Source organism: Pristiophorus japonicus, chromosome 8, assembly GCF_044704955.1.
Source record: "Pristiophorus japonicus isolate sPriJap1 chromosome 8, sPriJap1.hap1, whole genome shotgun sequence".
Taxonomy (NCBI): Eukaryota; Metazoa; Chordata; class Chondrichthyes; family Pristiophoridae; genus Pristiophorus; species Pristiophorus japonicus.
In genome coordinates this window covers 9,026,206-9,053,817 of record NC_091984.1, presented here as the reverse complement: position 1 = coordinate 9,053,817, position 27,612 = coordinate 9,026,206, and the positions used below count along the sequence as shown (strand labels likewise).

General features: G+C 44.6%; 1 long non-coding RNA gene across 1 annotated transcript in view; it reads right to left on the bottom strand.

The window, feature by feature from the left end:
- Positions 1-13,889: 13,889 nt before the first annotated feature.
- Positions 13,890-27,612, bottom strand: part of LOC139268400 (uncharacterized) — a 234,522-nt gene continuing 220,799 nt past the window's right edge. Inside the window, exon 2 of the long non-coding RNA XR_011594021.1 lies at positions 13,890-17,484. This is a non-coding gene — a long non-coding RNA (uncharacterized lncRNA). The remainder of the gene's footprint in view (positions 17,485-27,612) is intronic.

Below are 27,612 nucleotides of genomic sequence, written 5' to 3'. Positions count from 1 at the left end.
GAAAGTAGCAGGCCAGCTGGATAAGGTGGTTAAGAAAGCATACGGAATGCTTGCCTTTATTGGCCGAGGCATAGAATATAAGAGCAAGGAGGTTATGCTTTAAATTGTTTTATACTTTGGTTAGGCCACAGCTGGAGTAATGCATGCAGTTCTGCTCGTCATATTGTAGGAAGGACGAGATTGCATTAGAGAGGGTGCAGAGGAGATTTACTAGGATGCTGTCTGGAATGGAGAATCTTAGTTATGAGGACAGATTGGATAGGCTGGGTTTGTTCTCATTGGAACAGAGTAGGTTGAGAGGAGGCCTCATCAAGGTGTATAAAATATTGAGGGACCTGGACAGAGTGGATAATAAGGGTCTATTTCGATTGGTCGAGGGGTCTATTATGAGGGGGCATTGTTTTAAAGTTTAGAGGGGATTTGAGGGGGGGCTTCTTTATGCAGAGGATTGTGGGGATCTGGAACTCGCTGCCTGGAAGAGTGGGGGATGCAGAAACACTCTCCACTTTTAAGAGATGGTTGGATGGGCACTTAAAGTGCCGTAACCTGCAGGGTGACATACCTAGAGCTGGTCATTGGGATTAGACTGGATGATCTATTGTTGGACGCTGCAGATATAATGGTAAGTACTGCAGGGAATAGAATACAGCCAGGGTGATCTCCTGGACTAGTTTCGATCGCCTGGATGGGTCGGAGAGAAATTTTCCCAGATTTTCTATCCCTAAATTGGCCTGGGTTTTTAGCTGATTTTTGCACTCCAGGAGATCACATGGCTCCGGTTGGGGTGGAGTGTAGAATGTTTCAGTATAAGGGGTGTCGCTGTTGTGTGAGGCCGACTCGTTGGGCTGGGTGCTCTTTGCCTTTCCGTCAGTGTTCATCGGTTTATATGTGTTAGGGCAAAAAGGAGTCTTCTCTCCTTCCAGGTGGACTAACTGATATCGTTAATCGACACCTCGCCCAGCTTCCCAATATATAACGACCACGGTAGTAAAGAAACAAAACCTCAGGTTTACCGGTTTTATTACGAGCATGCACGGGAAGGTTCAATCCTGGAACCTCCAAAATACAAGAGGTTTCAAGCATAATTTATAAAGGTTTTGGAGAGGAGCTATTCTCCTACAAATCATCGATAGGTCTATTGTTATCAGCGAAGTTCCATTGATTTGTCCACTCTTATCAGACAGGCTCTGAGTGGTACATGCAACTGTCCATCTCTCATCAATGTTGTGTTCCATTTTGCCCTCTACCCCAGTCTATCCAATGCCTAGTGTGGCTGTACTGGCTTCCTTATCTCTTCCTCAGGGACTTTTAAACAAAACTGCTGACTTCGGCTGTTTAAGTGTTATGAAGGTTAAGCTATAGTTTAATGTGTATAAGTGTGCTATACCTATACAAGCAAGTGTTACATACATAGGCATTTTATAAGTTCACTACCTTCAGCCTAATTCTGACCCCCTGTTTGCAACCTTACAATTTATCCCTTACAATTCCCTCCTTATGGTACACTCCCAGGATAGGCCACTTCCCAATTAATACCTCACGGGGGAGCTTCCAGGGTTGTCCTTTCGCTTGGGTAGCGCTACTTCCCGAGCTGCAGGATGTACCTGTTGGCTTTCCCATCAAGGTTATACTAAGTAAGTCGTTTATGACGGACTGTACGATTTCCCTTTGTTCAATGTTTAACTATTGTACGGGTTAGGACCTGCCTCTTACGTCGGTTACATCTTTTTAAAGAATAATACTAGCAAGATGAGTTCCCTTGCACTATAACCAGTATATTTAGTGTAGCATAGTTCGTATATAAGTCCTTTTTAGCCAACATTTTCTCGGTTTTCGAATTATGCCCCACCTGGGGTATCCTCTGTTTCTTCTATCTTTCCTCCACTTGGGGTCTTCTCTATTCTGCCGAATTTACAGCCCGCCTGGGGTATCCTTTATGTTGTTGAATGGTGTCCAATTCAGTCGAGTTTGTTCCTCATTCAGTTCGAGTACCGGTTTTCCTTGTGCCCGATGGCCTTCACATAACCTCCCCAGGGAAAGTCCATCATTGTCCCATCGATCGTTCCTCCTTTAGTTCAGGGGTTATAATAAACCCGTTTATATCTGTCTCGTCAAGCGGAGTAAAGCAGAAGTCATATCCATAATGAGGTGTTCCTTTCTTCATTCAGTTGCCGTGGTGCTCACACATCAAACTCCATTTCCTCGTGGAACAGCGATAATTTAGTAGTCCTGTGTTAGCGGGGTGATACTCAAGGTGTACCCGTCCACTTGGTTATATCCACAGTCATCTTTGATCATTCGTAGTGGATCTCGACATAAAGCAACTTGGTTATTTTTGTAACAATCATCTATGCTGATACTCTTAGTACTGTTGTTCTCTTCAGTTAAATTTCGGGTTTGTCATGGGACTGCACGCGAGTTTGATTTCTTATTTCTCCTGCATGTTTGGTATAGAGGATCTCCCTATGTCACATCATACTGTGGTATAGTTAATACAAAATCTATTATATTCAAATGTCCAGTTATACATCTGGCCTTTGGGACCCAAGCATGACTGTTTCTCTGCACCTCGCAGGCATGAGTCATGTTTTTGTCCAAGTTCCAGTTGGTAAATACATCAAGTGTTATCCAATCCGACACCTTTCCATTCTGAAGCTGCTCCAGGTTATGTTGTATTCCATTGAGCAACCATACTCCATATTCTGTACATACTAGTTCTGTCTGTATGGTTTTACTTAAGATCCTCGATTCATTTATCGTTCTGGCGTGGTCTCGCAATGTGTGGGCCACTTGCAATAATTCCCTTTCTGCGCCATTACCCAGTTGTGCCTGTAACTTTTCATTATCCTCATCCTTTTCCAGAAATCACTGTGAGGTTCGTGTTAGAACGTTAACTCAATTATCTATCGTGTGCAGGTCTATAGTGTTTACCGTCGTAACTCCCGCCATGAATCCTTCCGTGTATCCCACCGCGTACCATTTCGAGTATCCCTCTTTTTCCTCAGTCCCATTTTTTACATGACCCTCTTTCCACGTTAAACTTCATGGTTTTTGATTCCGGGCCTTACGTGCTCACAGGGTCAAGTTTCTATACAGGCATATAGTGTTTAACCCACAGAAGTTGAGGGTGGTTATAGTGTTCAAATTTAGGAATACAGTAATTATTCGCTGTCGTACCCCGAAGTGTATCTTATCCTTGGTCTGATTAATCAATCCCCCTTTTGCCCCAACGTTCATAGTTGAACACGTTTGTGACGTTGGGGGTGTGATGGTCGGGGCTCTGCTAGTACTCACTGTTGTTAAAGTAGTGGGTGGGGCCATGTTGGTGGGTCTATCTCGGGAGACATCCCTCCATCACCATTCATAGATGTTGAGTGAAATCTGCACCCACTTCCCCCGGGTACAGTATCTCTGTCCCTCCTGATTATAAAACACACCCTGGTTTTATTCCTACTAATTATTGGTCCCATATTACTGGCCCATCCCCAATATTGTTTCGTTTCCTTGTTACATTGTTTTATGTCTTTTATTTAAGTCTACTGTTGCTCCGTCCGTCACCATCAGTGTTTTTGATTCTTTAATAAACTTGTTATGTCTCGAATAAAGCAATGTAATGAGTACTGTAAACGTGAGTAAGTGTGACATTAATCTCTTTATTCCAACTCCAGAGTGCTGGTACAGCATGGGAGGCCTGAGGGCTGCTTATATACAGTGCTCCCAAGGCATGCTGGGATCCCTTGGGACTGCAACAGATATGCCCTCTGGTGGCGGTAGAGTGCTGGTTACATAGTGTTGCATACATAACATCACTCCCTCCCAAAGTCAATAGTTCACTTGTTTACAGGGTGAGACGATCTGGGGCTTTCCGCTCCCTCGTCGATCGTTTCGGTACAAATGCAGGTGCAGGTGAGTTGGTTGGGCCTTCTCTGGGCTGTTGCACAGCTGACCTTGCTGGGCTGCTGGGGATGATGAGTTCAGCTTCGTGGTCAACCGTGATGTCGGTTGCCACTTGGGTGTGTGTTGGAGAGTCGAAGCTGGTTGTGTCCTCTTCAGGTTTTGCTCGTGGCTGTCGATGAATCGCAGTTTGGTTTGGTCGAAATGCTTTCTGCAAGTTAGTCCATTTGCGAGTTTGATCTGAAACACTCTACTCCCTTCTTTGGCTCTGACAGTGCCAGCAAGCCATTTGGGACCATGTCCATAGTTGAGTACAAATACAGGATCATTGACTTCAATATCACGTGACAAATTTGCGCGATCATACCCCTTGATTCCCCTAGTAGTAAGGACTTCATCTAACTCCTTTTTGAATATATTTAGTGAATTGGCCTCAATAACTTTCTGTGTTAGAGAATTCCACTAGTTCACCATTCTCTGGGTGAAGAAATTCCTCCTCATCTCGGTCCTAAATGGCTTCCCCCTTATCCTTAGACTGTGTCCCCTGGTTCTGGACTTCCCCAACATTGGGAACATTCTTCCTGCATCTAACCTGTCGAACCCCGTCAGAATTTTAAACGTTTCTATGAGGTCCCCTCTCATTCTTCTGAACTCCAGTGAATACAAGCCCAGTTGATCCAGTCTTTCTTGATAGGTCAGTCCCGCCATCCCGGGAATCAGTCTGGTGAACCTTCGCTGCACTCCCTCAATAGCAAGAATGTCCTTCCTCAGGTTAGGAGACCAAAACTGTACACAATACTCCAGGTGTGGCCTCACCAAGGCCCTGTACAATTGTAGCAACACCTCCCTGCCCCTGTACTCAAATCCCCTCGCTATGAAGGCCAACATGCCATTTGCTTTCTTAACCGCCTGCTGTATCTGCATGCCAACCTTCAATGACTGATGTACCATGACACCCAGGTCTCTTTGCACCTCCCCTTTTCCTAATCTGTCACCATTCAGATAATAGTCTGTCTCTCTGTTTTTACCACCAAAGTGGATAACCTCACATTTATCCACATTATACTTCATCTGCCATGCATTTGCCCATTCACCTAACCTATCCAAGTCGCTCTGCAGCCTCATAGCATCCTCCTCGCAGCTCACACTGCCACCCAACTTAGTGTCATCTGCAAATTTGGAGATACTACATTTAATCCCCTCGTCTAAATCATTAATGTACAGTGTAAACAGCTGGGGCCCCAGCACAGAACCTTGCGGTACCCCACTAGTCACTGCCTGCCATTCTGAAAAGTCCCCATTTACTCCTACTCTTTGCTTCCTGTCTGACAACCAGTTCTCAATCCATGTCAGCACACTACCCCCAATCCCATGTGCTTTAACTTTGCACATTAATCTCTTGTGTGGGACCTTGTCGAAAGCCTTCTGAAAGTCCAAATATACCACATCAACTGGTTCTCCCTTGTCCACTCGACTGGAAACATCCTCAAAAAATTCCAGAAGATTTGTCAAGCATGATTTCCCTTTCACAAATCCATGCTGACTTGGACCTATCATATTACCTCTTTCCAAATGCACTGCTATGACATCCTTAATAATTGATTCCATCATTTTACCCACTACCAACTGTTTTCTCTCTCCCTCCTTTTTTAAAAAGTGGGGTTACATTGGCTACCCTCCACTCCATAGGAACTGATCCAGAGTCAATGGAATGTTGGAAAATGACTGTCAATGCATCCACTATTTCCAAGGCCACCTCCTTAAGTACTCTGGGATGCAGTCCATCAGGCCCTGGGGATTTATCGGCCTTCAATCCCATCAATTTCCCCAACACAATTTCACGACTAATAAGGATTTCCCTCAGTTCCTCCTCCTTACTAGACCCTCCGACCCGTTTTATATCCGGAAGGTTGTTTGTGTCCTCCTCAGTGAATACCGAAACAAAGTACTTGTTCAATTGGTCCGCCATTTCTTTGTTCCCCGTTATGACTTCCTCTGATTCTGACTGCAGGGGACCTACGTTTGTCTTTACTAACTTTTTTCTCTTTACATATCTATAGAAACTTTTGTAATCCGTCTTAATGTTCCCTGCAAGATTCTTCTCATACTCCATTTTCCCTGCCCTAATTAAACCCTTTGTCCTCCTCTGCTGAGTTCTAAATTTCTCCCAGTCCCCGGGTTCACTGCTATTTCTGGCCAATTTGTATGCCACTTCCTTGGCTTTAATGCTATCCCTGATTTCCCTTGATAGCCACGGTTGAGCCACCTTCCCTTTTTTATTTTTACGCCAGACAGGAATGTACAATTGTTGTAGTTCATCCATGCGGTCTCTAAATGTCTGCCATTGCCCATCCACAGTCAACCCCTTCAGTATCATTTGCCAATCTATCCTAGCCAATTCACGCCTCATACCTTCAAAGTTACCCTTCTTTAAGTTCTGGACCATGGTCTCTGAATTAACTGTTTCATTCTCCATCCTAATGCAGAATTCCACCATATTATGGTCACTCTTCCCCAAGGGGCCTCGCACAACGACATTGCTAATTAATCCACTCTCATTACACTACACCCAGTCTAAGATGGCCTCCCCCCTAGTTGGTTCCTTGACATATTGGTCTAAAAAACCATCCCTTATGCAATCCAGGAAATCCTCCTCCACCGTATTGCTTCCAGTTTGGTTAACCCAATCTATGTGCATATTAAAGTCACCCATTATAACTGCTGCACCTTTATTGCACGCACCCCTAATTTCATGTTTGATGCCCTCCCCAACATCACAACTACTGTTTGGAGGTCTGTACACAACTCCCACTAATGTTTTTTGCCCTTTGGTGTTCTGCAGCTCTACCCATATAGATTCCACATCATCCAAGCTAATGTCCTTCCGAACTATTGCCTTAATTTGCTCTTTAACCAGCAATGCTACCCCACCTCCTTTTCCTTTTATTCTATCTTTCCTGAATGTTGAATACCCCTGGATGTTGAGTTCCCAGCCCTGATCATCCTGGAGCCACGTCTCCGTAATCCCAATCACATCATATTTGTTAACATCTATTTGCACAGTTAATTCATCCACCTTATTGCGGATACTCCTTGCATTAAGACACAAAGCCTTCAGGCTTGTTTTTTTAACACCCTTTGTCCTTTTAGAATTTTGCTGTACAGTGGCCCTTTTTGTTCTTTGCCTTGGGTTTCTCTGCCCTCCACTTTTCCTCATCTCCTTTCTGTCTTTTGCTTTTGCCTCCTTTTTGTTTCCCTCTGTCTCCCTGCATAGGTTCCCATCCCCCTGCCATATTAGTTTAAATCCTCCCCAACAGCACTAGCAAACACTCCCCCTAGGACATTGGTTCCAGTCCTGCCCAGGTGCAGACCGTCCGGTTTGTACTGGTCCCACCTCCCCCAGAACCGCTTCCAATGCCCCAGGAATTTGAATCCCTCCCTGCTGCACCACTGCTCAAGCCACGTATTCATCTGTGCTATCCTGCGATTCCTACTCTGACTATCACATGGCACGGGTAGCAATCCCGAGATTACTACTTTTGAGGTCCTACTTTTTAATTTAGCTATTAGCTCCTTCAATTCGTTTCGTAGGACCTCATCCCTTTTTTTACCTATATCGTTGGTACCAATGTGCACCACGACAACTGGCTGTTCTCCCTCCCTTTTTAGAATGTCCTGCACCCGCTCCGAGACATCCTTTACCCTTGCACCAGGGAGGCAACATACCATCCTGGAGTCTCGGTTGCGGCCGCAGAAACGCCTATCTATTCCCCTCACCATTGAATCCCCAATCACTATTGCTCTCCCACTCTTTTTCCTGCCCTCCTGTGCAGCAGAGCCAGCCATGGTGCCATGAACTTGGCTGCTGCTGCCCTCCCCTGATGAGTCATCCCCCTCAACAGTACCCAAAGCAGTGTATCTGTTTTGCAGGGGGATGACCACATGGGACTCCTGCACTACCTTCCTTTGCACTGCTCTTCCTGTTGGTCTTCCATTCCCTATCTGGCTGTGGACCCTTTCCCTGCGGTACGACCAACTCGCTACACATGATACTCACGTCATTCTCAGCATCGTGGATGCTCCAGAGTGAATCCACCCTCAGCTCCAACTCCGCAACGCAGACCGTCAGGAGCTTGAGGTGGATACACTTCCTGCAGATATAGTCGTCAGGGACACTGGTGTCGTCCCTGAGTTCCCACATGGTACAGGAGGAGCATAACACCCGACCGAGCTCTCCTGCCATGACTTAACCCTTAGATACACTTAAATTGGCAACAACAATGTTAAAAGTTACTCACTGATATAGAAGAGAAAAAAGAAAAAGTACTCACCAATCCAGCCAATCACTTACCCTCTTGGCTGTGATGTCACCTTTTGATTTGTTTCTACTTCTTTTTTGCCTTCTCCCTGTAGCTGCACCGGCTCGCCTTTTATAGGCCTCACCACGCACCTCCTCGACGCTGCTCCCGACTGCCGCCGACACTGGGCCCCGGACTCCCTGCTGTGCCTTTTATAGGCCTCTCCACACACCTCCTCGACGTTGCTCCCGACTGCCGCCGACGTATCTCGGGAACCATATGTTCGGTTCTTGTCAGCTTGGGCTGATTGATAACTTTACTACAGGAGATAGGTTCTCTCACTAGTTCTTTCTTCTTGGAGAAATAATTGGTTTATAACCTTGTTTACAGGAGATGGGTTCTCTTATCTCTTTCTTCCTGGGGAATTAATTGGTTTTTGGCCTTGAATACGGGAGATGGGTTCTCTCCTCATTATTCTTATCCTGCATCCAAGGCATTCCTATAGTGGGCCTCACAGGGTTATTGCTTGGTCATTGAACATTCAACAGTTCACAGCTTGACTACCTGATTTCCCATCATGCCTGGGCAGCCATTTTATGTGTGGCCACTTTAAACTTATATGCGGTTGGATATATCTAGCAGGTGCCTAATGCTAGTATTCTGGTATATTCTAAAGGTGCCTACCTCCTACAACAACTCCCCCTTTCGGTAAAGGGACGAGTCCTAGTCCCCTTTTAACCGACCGTTCTACCTTTATTAGATTTTTTGTGCACAGCCCGGTATTCCCTGCCTCAACGTGCTGGCCAGTCACGCGGTTTCAGGAGTCCCGGTTGCTTAAATCAAATTGACAAAGGCTAAATCCTCCTGGCCCCTTATCAAACAGGCTTGTCTAGTATCCGGGGAACGGTGATTTGTACGTCTTCGCTGTGCGTGGTGTCTGCATGCCTGGCAGGCCATTATGCTTTATGTTATTGCTAAGATCAATTGTACCCCGACCAGTATGTGTGAAATTATTCGAATCCATGGGTGGATGTTCACATTTATTCCCCAGTCCCAGACCTTTCTCCACCAACTCTGACTTTGTAAGTCTACATCGGTATCTTCTTCCAGTACTTTGATTTTAGTTTGCAGTTGGTGATATTGACCCACTCTGAGCCTCAATTCTCGTAATACTTCGGTTAGATGTGGGATAGGGACCTGATCTGGCTCGTCATAATCCTGTAAATGATCATGGAGCTGATCGGTTACCTCAATAACTTCGGACTTCCGGCGCCTAACCTGGGTGATATGCGCTTGCCCGATCGCGACAGGTCGTAGTGGTGTAAAGCAAAAGTTTGGCTGTGTTATAGGGCACTGCAGGTCATTATACTGGAATGAACGCTCAGTAGTAGAGACGCAGTATCTTCCCTTCCCTCCGTAGCCTGCCCTCGCGAAGTGCATGTGTGCGGGCACTATTTCTAGTACACACCCGTCGGTTTGGTTAAACCTGCACTCGTCTAGCTCCCCTCTGCCCACCGGGTGAGGGCATACTGTGATTTCCCCCTTTTGCTTGCAATCTGCTAGGGAAATCCCGGTAAGTATGTTGTTTCAACGAACGGCAGAGGTGGTGGTCAGGTAGTAGCGTATGGAGACATTTTCCCGTATTACTCCGATATTCTCTAGTTGGTATAGGGGGAACGGCCCTGAGTCCGGCGTGGCTATCGGGATCATCAGGACTATCCCTATCCCGGTAGTCCTACCCATCTGGCAATCTGGAATTGCTGTGTATACTTGGGTCAGTCCCTTCAGAGTACAATTATCCAGTGTCCCCCTTTGGTTAGCCAACTGAGCTAAATGTGAACTGTCTATCCAATCGGATACTTCCCCGCGTTGGATCTGGTCAAGATTGTGGCGGATCTGTCCCACCATCCACAGACCATAATCGTGACAGGGTTGACCCTGTCTTTGCTTTCCTGTATCTTCTTTTTCTCTATCAATTAGGTGATTGATGGTTTTGGCATGAGCTTCCAGGACTGAGATGCCATCCAACTGGATTTCGGCACCCTCCTTTCCTAGGTTGGCTTGGTCTTCCTGGTTTTGCTCCACCCTCTCTAATAACCCCTTCATCACCCCTCTAAGCTGTTCCACCCTCTCATTTAACCCTTCTATATCTATCGAGTTCACTACGGAGGTCCCTGTATTGAAAACGGTCGCAACATCATTAACTATTTCCCTCTTCATCCTGGGGGCTAACCCCTGTCCCCAGAACCTACTGGAACCATTGCATCGGCAGCCTGCTGCATTACAACTTTACTTAATACATTGTACATTTTCCTTGACTGTTCGGTACAGTATTCCGGCATCTGGATGCCTGAAATATTGATCAGAACAGACACAATTTCATGTTTAACATTATCATACAACAGTTCCCCTTCGTTGTACATTACAATCCCATTCTCTGGTCCCTTAGTAGTTATGGGACAAGGCAGTTCCTCGGACAATGTAGTGGTTCTTATGGGGTGCGGTGTTGGAGGGGGTGAGAAACATACATACAATGATATTGCAGCCGGCCCCGCCTCCTCGTAATACCCACACAGCCCCATTCCCTTCTTGCGGATGACCGATTGCTGGGATTGTCCCGGAGGCGCGCAAATTATGCCAAAAGTACATTCATCGGGCCCTTTGACATCCCTCCGTTTAATGCATCTGCTCCTTATACCCGTGGAGCACCGTACACATACTCTTATTCTTATTAGGATTCCTTTTAGGATTCACTTGTAACCGTGCATTAAAATAAGTCCTGTCCTTGCTCCAGTCCTTGGCTGCTGGGATGCACATTCCATCCGTTAAATTAAACAAGACTCCATAGTTCATGTAGTTGTTTATTTCCAGCGTGCTCTGCAATCCGTCGGTGTTGCCCAGGATACGTGCATGTCGCAGGGCTATCCATATTACGAGTAGCGCCGTTCGTATTCCCAGTCCGGTAAGTATTATCTGTAGTTTTAAACAGACGGCCTGGTCGTCACCAGGGGTTAAGGTTTTTGCTCTACGAGTGTCCCTGTCACCCTGCAAAATCAGAAGCACAAGGTTATAATCGAACCATTTCGAGCTGAATCTGTAGGGCATGCGCCCGTGTCTTTACCCACTTAAATATTACCCAAACTCCTATGACCAAGGCCAAAGCTATTCCTCCAAACATCGTTGTCTGCTTTACCGTTAGGTTGGGTTTGTGGACTACACCTACCCACCGTGGGGTACATTGGCTCTATTGCCAGAGGTGATGGTGCTATGGCTGCGCACTGCACTATCCGTCTAGTCCCGTTATCTCTTCCAGCCTGTTTATCTTAGCTTTTAACTCTTCAATTTGTTTTATTGAGTATCTATTTCTTTATTGTATCAGGCAAGTATTATTACATTTTTGTTTCCTCTGTTAGGTGAGTTTTTTTTTCTATTAAGAAATCCAAATTAATAATGTTCAGTATAAAACGGCTGTCAATGGAAAGGGTTAACTCGTTTCCAGGTTTGTAAGAAGACCTGATGTCATTACGTGACTTTACGTAATCATCTGAAAAAAAAGTTTTTGTGCCTTCAAAATTGGCTTCGAAATTAGGAATCCGTTAAACAGCATAAATCATTAGAGTAAACTCCAATGTTTTCTTAACTTATAATTCAAGTACTTGCCAAAGAATTTTTTTTTCATTGTTTTAAAATGAGACCACACATACAATAGCAATTTTGTTTACTGAAATTCAATTCTGTTTTTTTTTAAATTTCTCTCTTTCTCCTCGTTATCTTCAAAACCCTCCTGCTTGTTTAGACTGTTCGGGACTTTTTTTTTATAAACACTGTCTATTTTGGAAATCTTTTCAAACTGCATTGAAACTTTCTCATAATTTAAAATTTGAATCCGTGTAGAGTGCTTTTTACCTCTTCCAATTTTTTCTTCTAATTAAACCAATATCTTTTTCACAGCAAGCATCAACTAGTATTTAGTAAGTTATGTCTTTTTCCATTTAGTCCGTTATATCTTTTTTTTTCTTCAAATTAGGTTTTGTATTTTACACGGAGGGTTCGTAACTCCATAAAGTTGTTAATTTGAAATCATTTGTTTATTTTCAAAGTGGCGTCTTTATCTTTTTCTTTTTCTCCATAACTGGAATGGAGTCCAGCTTTGAGAGTTTGAGGGCTGCCTTTCGTTATCTCAAAATGCTCCAGTTTCAAAGTCGTTACTAAAGCTTGCTGTTTTTAACATTTTCCAAAAGTCCCTTTTACATCTTCGCAGATAGCTCGCCACTCGCCCCGGAGTTTGACCTGATCAGATTTAATTTAATAATTTTTTTTTTTGAATCCACCTCAGTATTTTCTGTGCCTTCGCTGAATATCTCAAAATCCCAATTCAAACTTTGTAATTTCAATCTTTATTTAAAACTTTTTTTTTTTGCTAGAAGCTCTTTTTTTTTAAAGCATTCTTTATCTCATTCCGAGACTAAATTTATGTCTTTCAACCCAATCAATCATTGCATGTTTTCTTTCGGCAAGTAAGTGAGCGTGTCAAATAAATCTTTTGCTCAACAAACCTATCCTTTATACATTTGTTTACTTTTCTAGCTCCATAACTTATCATCCAAATAAATCCACACCTGCATTTCTAACTTAAATGTCTTAAAACTTCCCACATACAGGACAACACTACAAAGGGTTAGCTAAAATAAACAGACACTTGCATTTCTCTTCCAACCAGGCTTTCAGAAACATGACAACATAAAAATTCATTCCGCAGTCACAAAATCACACAGGCACTTCTCATTATTCTTTTTTTTTTGGGCCGGCTCTATTCCTCTTCCATACTTCACTTAAGACAATCACCGTCAGTTTTTTTTTTAATCTTAGTTTCCTATGTTAATTTACATGGGCTCGCAATATAAAGACCACAGCCTTTTTTTTTCTTTTTGACTTTCCGTTCCTTCTCCCACCATTCCCTTTGCTTTGCTGGTAGTTCCTGAGGATTCCACCCTGAGCTAATAATTTTTTTTTTTCGATTAGTTTCTTTTGTTTTTTTTTCCGCCAGATGGCAGGTAATGGATCCTTCTGGTCCCCACTCGAGTTTACTTGTTTTCATGGCCATTCCTGGGTAGGACTAGTACCGTTAGGAATCTACTCTCAGAGGTCCGCTTTCTACCTAGCGTAACTTGTAGTAAACCGTCTCCTAGCTACTGTCAGGTCACAAGTTCTGCTGTTGCACAGACTTATACAATTCTTAAAACGCGTTTAAGCAATTCCCGCAGTGCTCTACGTATCCTTAACGACTACCTACCACTGCTCGGCCCGTTGGTCCGACCCTGTTCACAGGTTTGGATTCCGTTAGCCGCTGTACACCACTTGGTTCTACCCCGGGGTATTTCAAATTACACTACTGGGTCCGGAAGATGTCTCTTGGTATCACGATCCCACGGTCTAAGTGTGTTCCCTACGCCTACTTGGTTCCTGGCCGTCACGTGGGACAAAAGTCCTCTTAATTCAGGCTAGGCGTTTGAGATATTAGACCGTCTCCTCGTGTCGATCAACCAGCTTCCACCTTCCGCACCCTTTATACTTAAAAATTGTTTTTTATACTCACCCGGGTTTTTTCCAAGGGCGTCCAGCGACTCCGGGAAATCCCGTCGACTACGCCACTGTTAGCGTTAGTGTTTTCTCAGAAGAATCACTCCACACTCAGAGTCGGTTCCAACGCCTGGCGGCCTTTATTACGCTCAGCGGGGAGGAAAACTCAGGACTGTATCCAGGTTTCTCTCCACAGAACAAAGGGTTACATGCACCTTTATATGTTTTACAACAGTTACAAACAGTTTACTACAGCTACACAGCCCATCACGGCTGGACACAAGCCAATCACAACGATTATAGATTACATATAGGTTCTTTTAACCCAATAGAATTCCCCTAGTGTCTCGGGAACCATATGTTCGGTTCTTGTCAGCTTGGGCTGATTGATATAGGTTCTCTCACTAGTTCTTTCTTCTTGGAGAAATAATTGGTTTATAACCTTGTTTACAGGAGATGGGTTCTCTTATCTCTTTCTTCCTGGGGAATTCATTGGTTTATGGCCTTGAATACGGGAGATGGGTTCTTCCTCATTATTCTTATCCTGCATCCAAGGCATTCCTATAGTGGGCCTCACAGGGTTATTGCTCGGTCATTGAACATTCAACAGTTCACAGCTTGACTACCTGATTTCCCATCATGCCTGGGCAGCCATTTTATGTGTGGCCACTTTAAACTTATATGCGGTTAGATATATCTAGCAGGTGCCTAATGCCTAGTATTCTGGTATATTCTAAAGGTGCCTACCTCCTACAACAGAGGTTATTAACTGTTTCACTAACACTTGCTTCTCTAATTCTTGCACTATCTGACAGACCGGTGCCTCAGCTTCGGGTTTAAATGGGTACTGTCGGTGAGCTTTGTGTTTGGGTCCAGGAATTTTGATGGATGGTATCTCTGCTAATCCACAATCTTGCCTGCATTGTGCCCACAGAGTCGGGTATAATTGACACACACTACCCCACACACCCTTTGTTTCCCACTCGGGTTGGATTGGGGTTATTCCGGCCACTCGTTGATGCTGGTGTCCCGGGTGTTCGAACTTAATTCGGTTTCCGTGCTTATCCCCCAAAATTATCCGGTTATGCTGGGGTTCTATCAGTACCCCTATCTCCGTTACGGTATCGATGCCCAATATGGTGCCCTCTATGTTCTGACAGCAGCAAAACTGAGTAGGTAACATTACTCCCTGTACTTCTAATAACACCATCTCACGTAGGGTTGCTTTCTGATATCCCCCACCCACTCCTTGTATGTTTACACTCCTGCCGGTCCAGGGCAAATCTAACTTGGTAATGGAAACGGACGCTCCTGTGTCTACAAGCATATCGCAGTGCCAGCCCCCAAACACTGCACTAATAAACATCCTTGGATGCCCTAGCTGTGATCCCATACATCCACCGGGGGCCGGCAACCCCTAGCGTGTACTGGCTAATCGGAGCTTGTTGATAATATCCTCGTTGGAGGGGTCTCAGGTGGGGGCAGTGGTGGCAGTGGTGCTGGTACCTGTCTGAGCCTGTCCATCAGCTCTTCCCTGGTTAATGGTGTTCCCTTCTTTACCTGTTGGGGGCCTCGCCTTCCTGCGCCTCCCCCTTACTCCAACAATCTTTGGCCAAATGTCCAAGTTTACCACAATTGTGACATTTCCCTTTAGAATTTCTGTAACCTTTCCTTTTCTGCGGACAATCCCGACTGTCGTGACCTCCCTGATTGCAGTTAAAACATATCAGTGGAGCTGTGCGGGGTGTGTCTCCTCCTCCTTCATCTCTGCTGCTACCGCTGTTGCTGCTATTTTTGCTATTTTCTCCCTTTGTTCTAACTTTAACTCCTCTACATGTTCTGCCCATTCCAAAGTTTCATCGTAATCATCTCCTATCTTAAATCCTAACTTAATTATCTTTTGATTTGCCTCTCCAAGTCCGTCTTTAAACATTTTCTAGGATGCTGCACATTTCTGCCAGGATCATCAGCCCCAGAATGGTTTTTGTATTCAATCCACTTTCGTTCCCCGTACTCCCCTACCCTTTCCCTGCCTTCTGAATCACATTCAGTATTCTACTCCAATCTTTTGTCAGAATTCTGTATTCCTACTATTTGCTGAAGGGGTTGGGAACATATTCAATAGAATTTGTCTCTCCTGTGGGCTGAGGGGTACCTCCTGTATGGTAATGTGTGCTGCACTACGTCCGTTGGAGGGAATGGTGGTAGTGCGTATCGGTGCTGCTGATAAATAGCCATTATCATGTGCCGGGGCCCACTCTACTCCGCACTCGTTATCCCAGTCTGGTTTACTGTTAGGGTGGGTTTGAGGACTACACTTACCCACCGTGGGGTACATTGGCTCTATTACCGTAGGTGATGGTGCACTGGCTGTGCACTGCACTATCCGTCTGGTCTTGTCTTTATCTCTTCCAGCTTATTTATCTCAGCTACCAACTCTTGAATTTGTTTTGTTTGAGTATCTATCTGGCCTCTGGTGAGTATTATTACATAGGCTTTCTTCGTTTTATTTTTATTCTGGCTATCCCACCATTTCCTCTGTCTCTCAGGTGAGTCTTCTTTCTTTTAGTAAGAAATCCAAACTAATAATGTCCAATATAAAACAGCTCTCAATGGAAAGGGTTAATCATCTGAAAAATTTTTCCCAAATCTTTGTGCCTTCAAAACTTGCTTAGAAATTAGGAATCCGTTAAAACAGCAGAAATCATTCGTAAAGTTGTCATAATAAAACCTTCTCATTGGGAAAGTCAGCATTTTAGATTAAACTCCAATTTCTCTAAACTTCCAATTCAAATACTTGCCAAAGATTGTTTCATTGATTTAAGACGAGACCACACATTTTTAATAACTATTTTGTTTACTGAAATCCAATTTTCCCACAAGCTATATACATTCCAGCATTTTGTTTTTACGGCCCCGTTCATTGCGCAAATCTTGTGTTTTATTTCTCTCGGCACAAAATCTAAACTTTCGTGCCGGTTTCATCTTTTTAAAGAATTCTCTAATTCCCAGTTTTTTTCCTTCCTTTGCTGAGTCACATCATTTGGATTTTTTTCCCCTTTTGAATCCGAACTTAATAATTTTTTTTTGATGACTTCCTCTGGTCCATCGTTAAACATCTTTGTTTCTCTCTCTCAGCACAAAGCTGTGTCAGGTTTAACACGTAAGTTTTTATATTTAAACCAATATCTTTTTCACAGACAATTTAAATCTCCTTTCTTCAAATGAGGTTTTGTATTTTGATGATCTTCCTCCAGTCCATTTTCCTAAACATCTTTGTTTCTCATTCCAGTAGCTGCAGCTTTCAAGGTCGCATTTTTATCTTTTGATAAAAACACGCTGTCCTTTGTAAATTCAACGTGTTTTTCCAGCATTTTTCTTTTCTTTTAATAATTTTCCATTTTTCTCAGCCGGCATTTTATCCCACTGGCCAGTTTCCCGAGGATCCTGGGGTCTAACCCCACTTTTTAGGTTGTATTCCTTCTTTGTTTGCGCAGCACACGATCAATACCGGCTTCTCCGTGTTATTACCGTGTCACACTTCGGGACATACACCTTACTTTTCCTCCAACGATCGCTGGGTCCTCTCCCCCTTAGGTTGTAGTCCTTCTTTTTCAGGCAATACACCTATTCCACCCTTGGTTTTCGTCCTTCCGTGGTTCGCTATAACTTGTTCTACAGATTACCCCTTCTAATTCTTTATGCAGATTACCTCCTTCCCCATCAATGCTACAGTTTGCAGGTGGCACAAAACATACTCACTGCCATTCAGGTCACATCATCCAGGTCAGAGGGTCTGCATCCTGTTCGTGGGGTAAAAAGGAGGTTTCTCTCCCTCAAGGTGGACTAACTGATATAGTTAATCGATACCTCGGTATAATAACCACGGAAGTAAACAAACAAAACCTCAGGTTTACTGGTTTTATTACGAGAAATGCAAGAGAAGGTTCAGTCGTGGAACCTTCGAAATACAAGAGTTTTCAAGCATAAATTATACAGGTTTAGGAGAGGAGCAATTCTCCTGCAAAATCTTCAATTGGTCTATTGTTATCAGCAAAGTTGCATTGATTTGTCGACTCTTATCAGACGGGCTCTGAGTGGTACACGCAACTGTCCATCTCTCATCATTGTTTTGTTCCTTACGGCCAAAGGGACCAAGGAGCATGGAGAGAAAGCAGGAAAGGGATACTGAGGTTGAATGATCAGCCATGATCTTATTGAATGGCGGTGCAGGCTCGAAGGGCCGAATGGCCTGCTCCTGCACATAATTTCTAAGTTTTTATGTTTCTATGTTTTGCCCTCTACCCGAGACTATCCGACGCTTAGTGTGGCTGTACAGGCTTCCTCTTATCTCTTCCTCAGGGACTTTAAATAAAACTGCTGACTTTGGCTGTTTAAGTATTACTCAGGTTAAGCTATAGTTTAATGTACATAAGTGTACTATACCTAAAAAGCAAGTGTTACATACATCGGCAATTTATAAGTTCACTACCTTCAGTTTAATTCTGACCACCTATTTGCAACCTTACAATTTATCCCTTACAATATGTAACCTTAAGGGCTGCTGACCAAGGGCCGTGCGGCTCTTTGTCGGGCGGCGCGAACACGGTGGGCCGAAATGGCCTTCTTCTACGCTATAAATTTCTATGTTTCTATGTTTCTATGTTTGAGCATCAGAGGAACTATCTACTAGTGAGCATACTGGTCACCATCCACACTGAGAGTGAGAGATAGTCATCCAGAAGGCTCAACTGATGAAGATATGTCTCCAGTTCAGCATTTATGATGTCTATCTCTCGGCCAGTAATGTTTCCACAGTTCTCCTTTGTCGCAGCATCTGAATAAGAGATGGTGGTCTTGGGCACAGTGTCCTCCAGGCATTTGGGCTACAGCCATCAGGCTCTTGAAGTAATGCTGTGACATTCAGGAGGAATGGGCATCAAGGCCAGTGGACATGGATGAGTTCACTTGTCATTTCAGCAGTGTCAGGGTGTGAACGTTATAATAGGATATTGTACACTTTCAGACTCGGTGTGGGCTAAGTCAGCATGTCTATGGTTGATAGTGATGAGGAAAGTCTTGGGCAGCAGGAGGATATCAATCTACTGGTCAAGTCGGCAGAGTAGTAGCAAATGGAATTTAATTCAGAGAAGTGTGAGGTGCTGCACTTTAGGAGGGCTAATAAGAAAGGGTAGACACATTAAGCGGTAGGCCACTTAATAGTGTAGACGAACAAAGTGACCTTGGAGTGCTTGTCCACAGATCCCTGAAAGTAGCAGGCCAGGTGGATAAGGGGGTTAAGAAAGCATACGGAATACTTGTCTTTATTGGCCGAGGCATAGAATATAAGAGCAAGGTGGTTATGCTTAAATTGTTTTATACTTTGGTTTGGCCACAGCTGGAGTACTGCATGCAGTTCTGCTCGTCATATTGTAGGAAGGACGAGTTTGCATTAGAGAGGGTGCAGAGGAGATTTATTAGGATGCTGTCTGGAATGGAGAATCTTAGTTATGAGGACAGATTGGATAGGCTGGGTTTTTTCTCATTGGAACAGAGTAGGTTGAAAGGAGGCCTCATCGAGGTGTACAAAATATTGAGGGGCCTGGACAGAGTGAATAATAAGGGTCTATTTCCATTGGTGGAGGGGTCTATTATGAGGGGGCATTGTTTTAAAGTCTAGAGGGGATTTGAGGGGGGCTTCTTTGTGCAGAGGATTGTGGGGATCTGGAACTCGCTGCCTGGAAGACTGGTGGATGCAGAAACACTCTCCATTTTTAAGAGATGGTTGGATGGGCACTTAAAGTGCCGTAACCTGCAGGGTTACGTACCTAGAGCTGTTAATTGGGATTGACTGGATGATCTATTGTTGGACGCTGCAGATATAATGGTAAGTACTGCAGGGAATAGAAGACAGCCAGGGTGATCTCCTGGACTAGTTTCGATCGCCTGGATGGGTCGGAGAGGAATTTTCCCACATTTTCTATCCCCAAATTGGCCTGGGTTTTTAATCTGGCTTTTGTCTCTCCCAGGGGATCACACGGCTCCGGTTGGGATGGAGTGTAGAATGTTTCAGTATAAGGGGTGTCGCAGTTGTGTGAGGCGGACTGGTTAGGCTGGGTGCTCTTTGCCTTTCCATCAGTGGTCATAGGTTTATATGTGTTAGGGCAAAAAGGAGGCTTCTCTCCTTGCAGGTGGACTAAATGATATAGTTAATTGACACCTCGCCCAGCTTCCCACTGTATAACGACCACGGAAGTAAAGAAACAAAACCTCAGGTTTTCCAGTTTTATTACGAGCATGCACGGGAAGGTTCAGTCGTGGAACCTCCCAAATACAAGAGGTTTCAAGCATAATTTATGCAGCTTTTGGAGAGGAGCTATTCTCTTACAAATCATCAATAGGTCTATTATTATCAGCGAAGTTGCATTGATTTGTCCACTCTTATCAGATGGGCTCTGAGAGGTACATGCAACTGTCCATCTCTCATCAATGTTGTGTTCCATTTTGCCCTCTAACCCAGTCTATCCGACGCCTAGTGTGGCTGTACTGGCTTCCTTATCTCTTCCTCAGGGACTTTTAAACAAAACTGCTGACTTCGGCTGTTTAAGTATTACGAAGGTTAAGCTATAGTTTAATGTGTTTCAGTGTGCTATACCTATACAAGCAAGTGTTACATGCATGGGCAATTTATAAGTTCACTACCTTCAGCCTAATTCTGACCCCCTATTTGCAACCTGACAATTTATCCCTTACAATTCCCCCCTTATGGTATACGCCCAGGATAGGCAACTTCCCAATTAATACCTCACGGGGGAGCTTCCAGGGTTGTCCTTTCGCTTGGGTAGCACTACTTCCCAAGCTGCAGGATCTACCTGTTGGCTTTCCCATCAAGGTTATGCTAAGTAAGTCCTTTATGACGGACTGTACGATTTCCCTTTATTCAATGTTTATCTATTGTACAGTTCGGACCTGCCTCTTACGTCGGTTACATCTTTTTAAAGAATAATACTCGCAAGATGAGTTCCCTTGCACTACAACCAGTACATTTAGTGCAGCATAGTTCGTACATAAGTCCTTTTTAGCCAACATTTTCTCAGTTTTTGAATTATGCCCCACCTGGGGTATCCTCTGTTTCTTCTATATTTCCTCCACTTGGTCTTCTCTATTCTGCCGAATTTACAGCCCACCTGGGGTATCCTTTATGTTGTTGAATGGTGTCCAATTCAGTCGAGTTTGTTCCTCATTCAGTTCGAGTATTGGTTTTCCTTGTGCCCGATGGCCTTCACATAACCTCCCCAGGGAATGTCCATCATTGTCCCATCGATCGTTCCTCCTTTAGTTCAGGGGTTATAATAAACCCATTTATATCTGTCTCGTCAAGCGGAGTAAAGCAGAAGTCATATCCATAATGAGGTGTTCCTTTCTTCATTTCAGTTGCCGTGGTGCTCACACATCAAACTCCATTCCTCGTGGACAGCAATAATTTAGTAGTCCTGTGTTAGCGGGGTGATACTCAAGGTTTACCCGTCCACTTGGTTATATCCACAGTCATCTTTGATCATTCGTAGTGGATCTCGACATAAAGCAACTTGGTTATTTTTATAACAATCATCTATGCTGAGACTCTTAGTAATGTTGTTCTCTGGGACAGCACGCGAGTTTAATTTCTTATTTCTCCTGCATTGTTTGGTATAGAGGATTTCCCTATGTCACATCATACTATGGTATAGTTAATACAAAACCGAGTATATTCAAATGTCCGGTTACACACCTGACCTTTGGGACCCAAGCACCTCGCAGGGATGAGTCATGTTTTTGTCCAAGGTCCAGTTGGTAAATACATCAAGTGTTATCCAATCCAGCACCTTTCCATTCTGAAGCTGCTCTCGGTTATGTTGTATTCCATTGAGCAACCATGCTCCATATCCTGTACATACTAGTTCTGTCTGTATGGTTTTACTTAAGATCCTCGATTCATTTATAGTTCTGGCGTGGTCTCGCAATGTGTGGGCCACTTGTAATAATTCCCTTTCTGCGCCATCACCCAGTTGTGCCTCTAACTTTTCATTATCCTCATCCCTTTCCAGCAATCACTGTAAGGTTCGTGTTAGAGCATTAACTCGATTATCTATCGTGTGTAGCTCTATAGTGTTTACCATTGTAACTCCTGCCGCGTATCCTTCTGTGTATCCCGCCTCGTACCATTTCTAGCATCCCTCTTTTTCCTCAGTCCCATTTTTTACATGACCCTCTTTCCACGTTAAACTTCATGGTTTTTGATTCCGGGCCTTACGTGCTCACAGGGTCAGGTTTCTATACAGGCTTATAGTGTTTAACTCGCAGAAGTTGAGGGTGGTTATAGTGTTTAAATTTAGGAATACAGTAATTATTCGCTGTCGTACCCCGAAGTGTATCTTATCCTTGGTCTGATTAATCAATCCCCCTTTTGCCCCAGCGTTCATAGTTGGACACGTTTGTGACATTGGGGGTGTGATGGTCGGGGCTCTGGTAGTACTCACTGTTGTTAAAGTAGTGGGTGGGGCCATGTTGGTGGGTCTATCTCGGGAGATATCCCTCCATCACCATTCATAGATGTTGAGTGAAATCTGCACCCCCTTCCCCCGGGTACAGTATCTCTGTCCCTCCTGATTATAAAACACACCCTGGTCTTATTCCCACTAATTATTGGTCCCATATTACTGGCCCATCCCCAATGTTGTTTCGTTTCCTCGTTACATTGTTTTATGTCTGTTATTTAAGTCTACTGTTGCTCCGTCCGTCAACATCAGTGTTTTTGATTCTTTATTAAACTTGTTATGTCTCTAATAAAGCAATGTAACTGAGTACTGTAGACGTGAGTAAGTGTGACATTAATCTCTTTATTCCAACTCCAGAATGCTGGTACAGCATGGGAGGCCTGCTTCTATACAGTGCTCCCATGGGAAGTTGGGATCCCTTGGGACTCCAACAGATACGCACTCTGGTAGTGGTAGAATGCTGGTTACATAGTGTTGCATACATAACATCACTCCCTCCCAAAGTCAATAGTTCACTTGTTTACAGGGTGAGACGATCTGGGGCTTTCCGCTCCCGAGTCGATCGTTTCGGTACAAATGCAGGTGCAGGTGAGTTGGTTGGGCCTTCGCTGGGCTGCTGCACAGCTGACCTTGCTGGGCTGCTGGGGATGATGAGTTCAGCTTCGTGGTCAACCGTGATGTCGGTTGCCACTTGGGTGTGTGTCGGAGAGTCGAAGCTGGTTGTGTCCTCTTCAGGTTTTACTCGTGGCTGTCTATGAATCGCAGTTTGGTTTGGTCTAAATGCTTTCTGCAAGTTAGTCCATTTGCGAGTTTGATCTGAAACACTCTACTCCATTCTTTGGCTATGACAGTGCCAGCAAGCCATTTGGGACCATGTCCATAGTTGAGTACAAATACAGGATCATTGACTTCAATATCACGTGACAAATTTGCGCGATCATGGTACATGCTTTATTGATGGCGCCTGCCCTCGACATCTATCTGCAAGTTTTTCCAGGGTCCTTTCGGTTAGGGCTGATGTCCCATTCTGTCCTTTACTTTCCCCAATGGGTTGTATTTTGCACATATCACGCACCTTCTACAGTGGTCCTCTATATCTCGACCCATTCCCTTCCACCATCAGCATCTGGACATCGAGCTTATCATGTTGGTTCTACCTTTATGGACATACACATGGTATAAATTTAATAGGCTTCCCTGGATGCATTCCGGGGCCACCACATTCCCATCATTCTTCCATATCCCGTTGCTCCCTTGTTGGGCCCCTCTCTGCTTCCACCCCTCCTTTTCCTGTGGAGTGGCTTCTCCCTGTACCTTAAGCATGTTTATTTCCTCAGGCCCGATTGTACATGCTCCGACCTGGGCTTCCCCGGCCACTGTACCCATCTCTGACACTCACTTGCCTGCCTCGTCTGCCCATGCATTCCCCTGTTGATACTGATCATTAATTTTTATGTGTGCTTTGACCTTTATTATCGCACACTCCTGGGGTAGGAGGGAGGCTTCCACTAGGTGTTTAACAATCTCCTCATGTTTAATTGGTCCTCCTCCTGAGGTCATGTATCCCCGTCTGCTCCAGGCTATCATATAATCCAAAACCATACCGACTGTATGTATAGATGTTTAGTCTTTTTCCCCTAGCCAGCCTCAGAGCCTCAGTGAGAGCCACTAATTCAGACACTTGAGCTGATAGGCCCCCTTCTAACCATCTTTCCCTTCTAACCTGTCCGCTGCTATCTACCACGACCCACCCCGTCCGTGGTGTCCCATTGATATCGTGCCGAGACCCATCGACCAATAGATCCATGTCTGCCTCCTCAAGCGGGGTTTCACTTGCCTGACTACTTCCCTTGTCTTCTCCTGTTGGGCTACACTGATGCTCCTCTCCCTCCGTAATGATCCACCCTGCAGGGTTGTTACTGTTGTCTTTTATTATTGTTACCGTCCCATTGGGGGGTAAGAGCATTGCTTCCCACCTTGCCCTTCGTGCATCGGATACCGTTTTTAGCCTTCCAGTGTTAAGTAATTCTACTAAGGTATGCTGGGTATGTAGGGTAATGCGTCCTGACATTATTATTGGTTCACTAACACTGATGGCCCTTGCCGTACAGTCTAGTGCAGCAACGCACCTGGACAGTCCTGCGGCTACGGGTTGCGACTTATCTGAGTAATATGCCACTGGTCTATGCCTGTCCCCATGTAATTGAGTCACGACGCGTTATAATCATCGTTACTGTGGTAGGTATAGATGTGAAAGGGCCTATTCTGGTCTGGCAGTCCCAAGGCTGGAGCATTGTGAGAGCTTGTTTTAACCACACAAATTCAGTTTCTTGATCTGGGCCCCAGTTTACGGGCTCTTGGGAGGGTTTCCCCCTTTGACCAGGTCCTGTATAGGTTGGGCCATCTCGGCATATTGGGGAATAACATTTCTGCAGTGGTTGAATAGCCCTAGTATCTGGCTGACCCCTTTCGTGGTTCCTGGCCTGGGCATTGATTGAATTGCCTCCTTTCTGTCCTCGGGCATCTGTCTCTTCCCTCGTGATATTATGTATCCTACATATTTTACTTAGCTCCTTCCCACCTGCACCTTCCTGGGATTTATTTTTAATCCTGCGCTCTGTCGAGCTCCTAGCTCTGTAGTTAAAGCTAGTACGTGTTGTTGTTCTGTGCTGGAGGCAATCAGGATATCATCCACATACTGCAAAAGGGTGCTTCCTTCTCCTACGTCTACTGGTTCCAAAATCCCTGTCAATACTCGATGAAATATGCTCGGGCTATTATGGAATCCCTGTGGCACTCTGGTTCATGTGTATTGTTTTCCCTTTACGGTGAAGGCAAATTTCCTTTGGGACTCTTTGTCTAAAGGTATGGCCCAAAATCCATTCGCTATATCCAGCATGGAAAATGTCTTATGTTCTGGATCATGGCCATTAAAAATTGTGGCCGGACTTACCACTATTGGGTGTACTCGGGGAGTCACCTTATTCAGGGCGGTGTAATCGATAGTTAGTTGGTAAGACCTGTCGGGTTTCTTTACCGGCCACACAGGAGAATTAGTGGAGGCTATTACCTGTTTCACTACCCCGCGCTTCTCTAATTCCTGCACTATCTGACAGACCGGTGCCTCAGCTTCGGGTCTTAATGGGTGCTGTCGGTGAGCTTTGTGTTCGGGTCCAGGAATTTTGATGGGTGGTGTCTCTGCGCTAATCCACAATCTTGCCTGTATTGTGCCCACAGAGTCGGGTATAATTAACACACACTACCCCACACACCCTTTGTTTCCCACTCGGGTTGGATTGGGGTTATTCCGGCCACTCGTTGCTGCTGGTGTCCCGGGTGTTCGAACTTAATTCGGTTTGCTTGCTTATCCCCCAAAATTATCCAGTTACGCTGGGGATCTATCAGTGCCCCTATCTCCGTTACGGTATCGATGCCCAATATGGTGCCCTCTGTGTTCTGACAGCAGCAAAACTGAGTAGGTAGCATTACTCCCTGTACTTCTAATAACACCATCTCATGTAGGGTTGCTTTCTGATATCCCCCACCCACTCCTTGTATGTTTACACTCCTGCCGGTCCGGGGCAAATCTAACTTGGTAATGGAAACGGACGCTCCTGTGTCTACAAGCATATCGAAGTGCCGGCCTCCAAACACTGCACTAATAAACATCCTTGGATGCCCTAGCTGTGATCCCATACATCCGCCGGGGGCCGGCAACCCCTAGCGTGAACTGGCTAATCGGAGCTTGTTGATAATATCCTCGTTGGAGGGGTCTCAGGTGGGGGCAGTGGTGGCAGTGGTGATGGTACCTGTCTGAGCCTGTCCATCAGCTCTTCCCTGGTTAATGGTGTTCCCTTCTTTACCTTTGCCTTGCCTTCCTGCGCCTCCCCCTTACTCCAACAATCTTTGGCCAAATGTCCAAGTTTACCACAATTGTGACATTTCCCTTTAGAATTTCTGTAACCTTTCCTTTTCTGCGGACAATCCCGACTGAAGTGACCTCCCTGATTGCAGTTAAAACATATCAGTGGAGCTGTGCGGGGTGTGTCTCCTCCTCCTTCATCTCTGCTGCTACCGCTGTTGCTGCTATTTTTGCTATTTTCTCCCTTTGTTCTAACTTTAACTCCGCAACATGTTCTGCCCATTGCAAAGTTTCATCGTAATCATCTTCTATCTTAAATCCTAACTTAATTATCTTTTGATGTGCCTCTCCTAGTCCGTCTTTAAACGTTTTCAAGGATGCTGCACATTTCTGTCAGGATCATCAGCCCCAGAAATGTCTTTGTAGTCAATCCAGTTTCATTCCCCGTACTCCCCTACCCTTTCCCTGCCTTCTGAATCACATTCAGTATTCTACTCCAATCTTTTGTCAGAATTCTGTATTCCTACTATTTGCCTCAGGGGTTGGGAACATATTCAATAGAATTTGTCTCTCCTGTGGGCTGAGGGGTACCTCCTGTATGGTAATGTGGGCTGCACTACGTCCGTTGGAGGGAATGGTGGTAGTGCGTATCGGTGCTGCTGATAAATAGCCATTATCATGTGTCGGGGCCCACTCTACTCCGCACTCGTTATCCCAGTCTGGTTTACTGTTAGGGTGGGTTTGTGGACTACACTTACCCACCGTGGGGTACATTGGCTCTATTACTGCACTGCACTCTCCGTCTGGTCTTGTCTTTATCTCTTCCAGCTTATTTATCTTAGCTTCCAACTCTTTAATTTGTTTTGTTTGAGTATCTATCTGGCCTCTGGTGAGTATTATTACAAAGGCATTCTTCGTTTTATTTTTATTCTGGCTATCCCACCATTTCCTCTGTCTCTCAGGTGAGTCTACTTTCTTTTATTAAGAAATCCAAATTAATAATGTCCAATATAAAACAGCTCTGAATGGAAAGGGTTAACTCCTTTACAGGTTTGCAAGAAGGCCTGACGTCATTATGTGACTTCGTGTAATCATCCGAAAAATTTTTCCCAAATCTTTGTGCCTTCAAAACTTGCTTAGAAATTAGGAATCCGTTAAAACAGCAGAAATCATTAGTAAAGTTGTCATAATAAAACCTTCTCATTGGGAAAGTCAGCATTTTACATTAAACTCCAATTTCTCTAAACTTCCAATTCAAATACTTGCCAAAGATTGTTTCATTGATTTAAGACGAGACCACACATTTTTAATAACTATTTTGTTTACTGAAATCTAATTTTCCCACAAGCTTTATACATTCCAGCATTTTGTTTTTACGGCCCCGTTCACTGAGCAAATCTTGTGTTTTATTTCTCTCGGCACAAAATCTAAACTTTCGTCC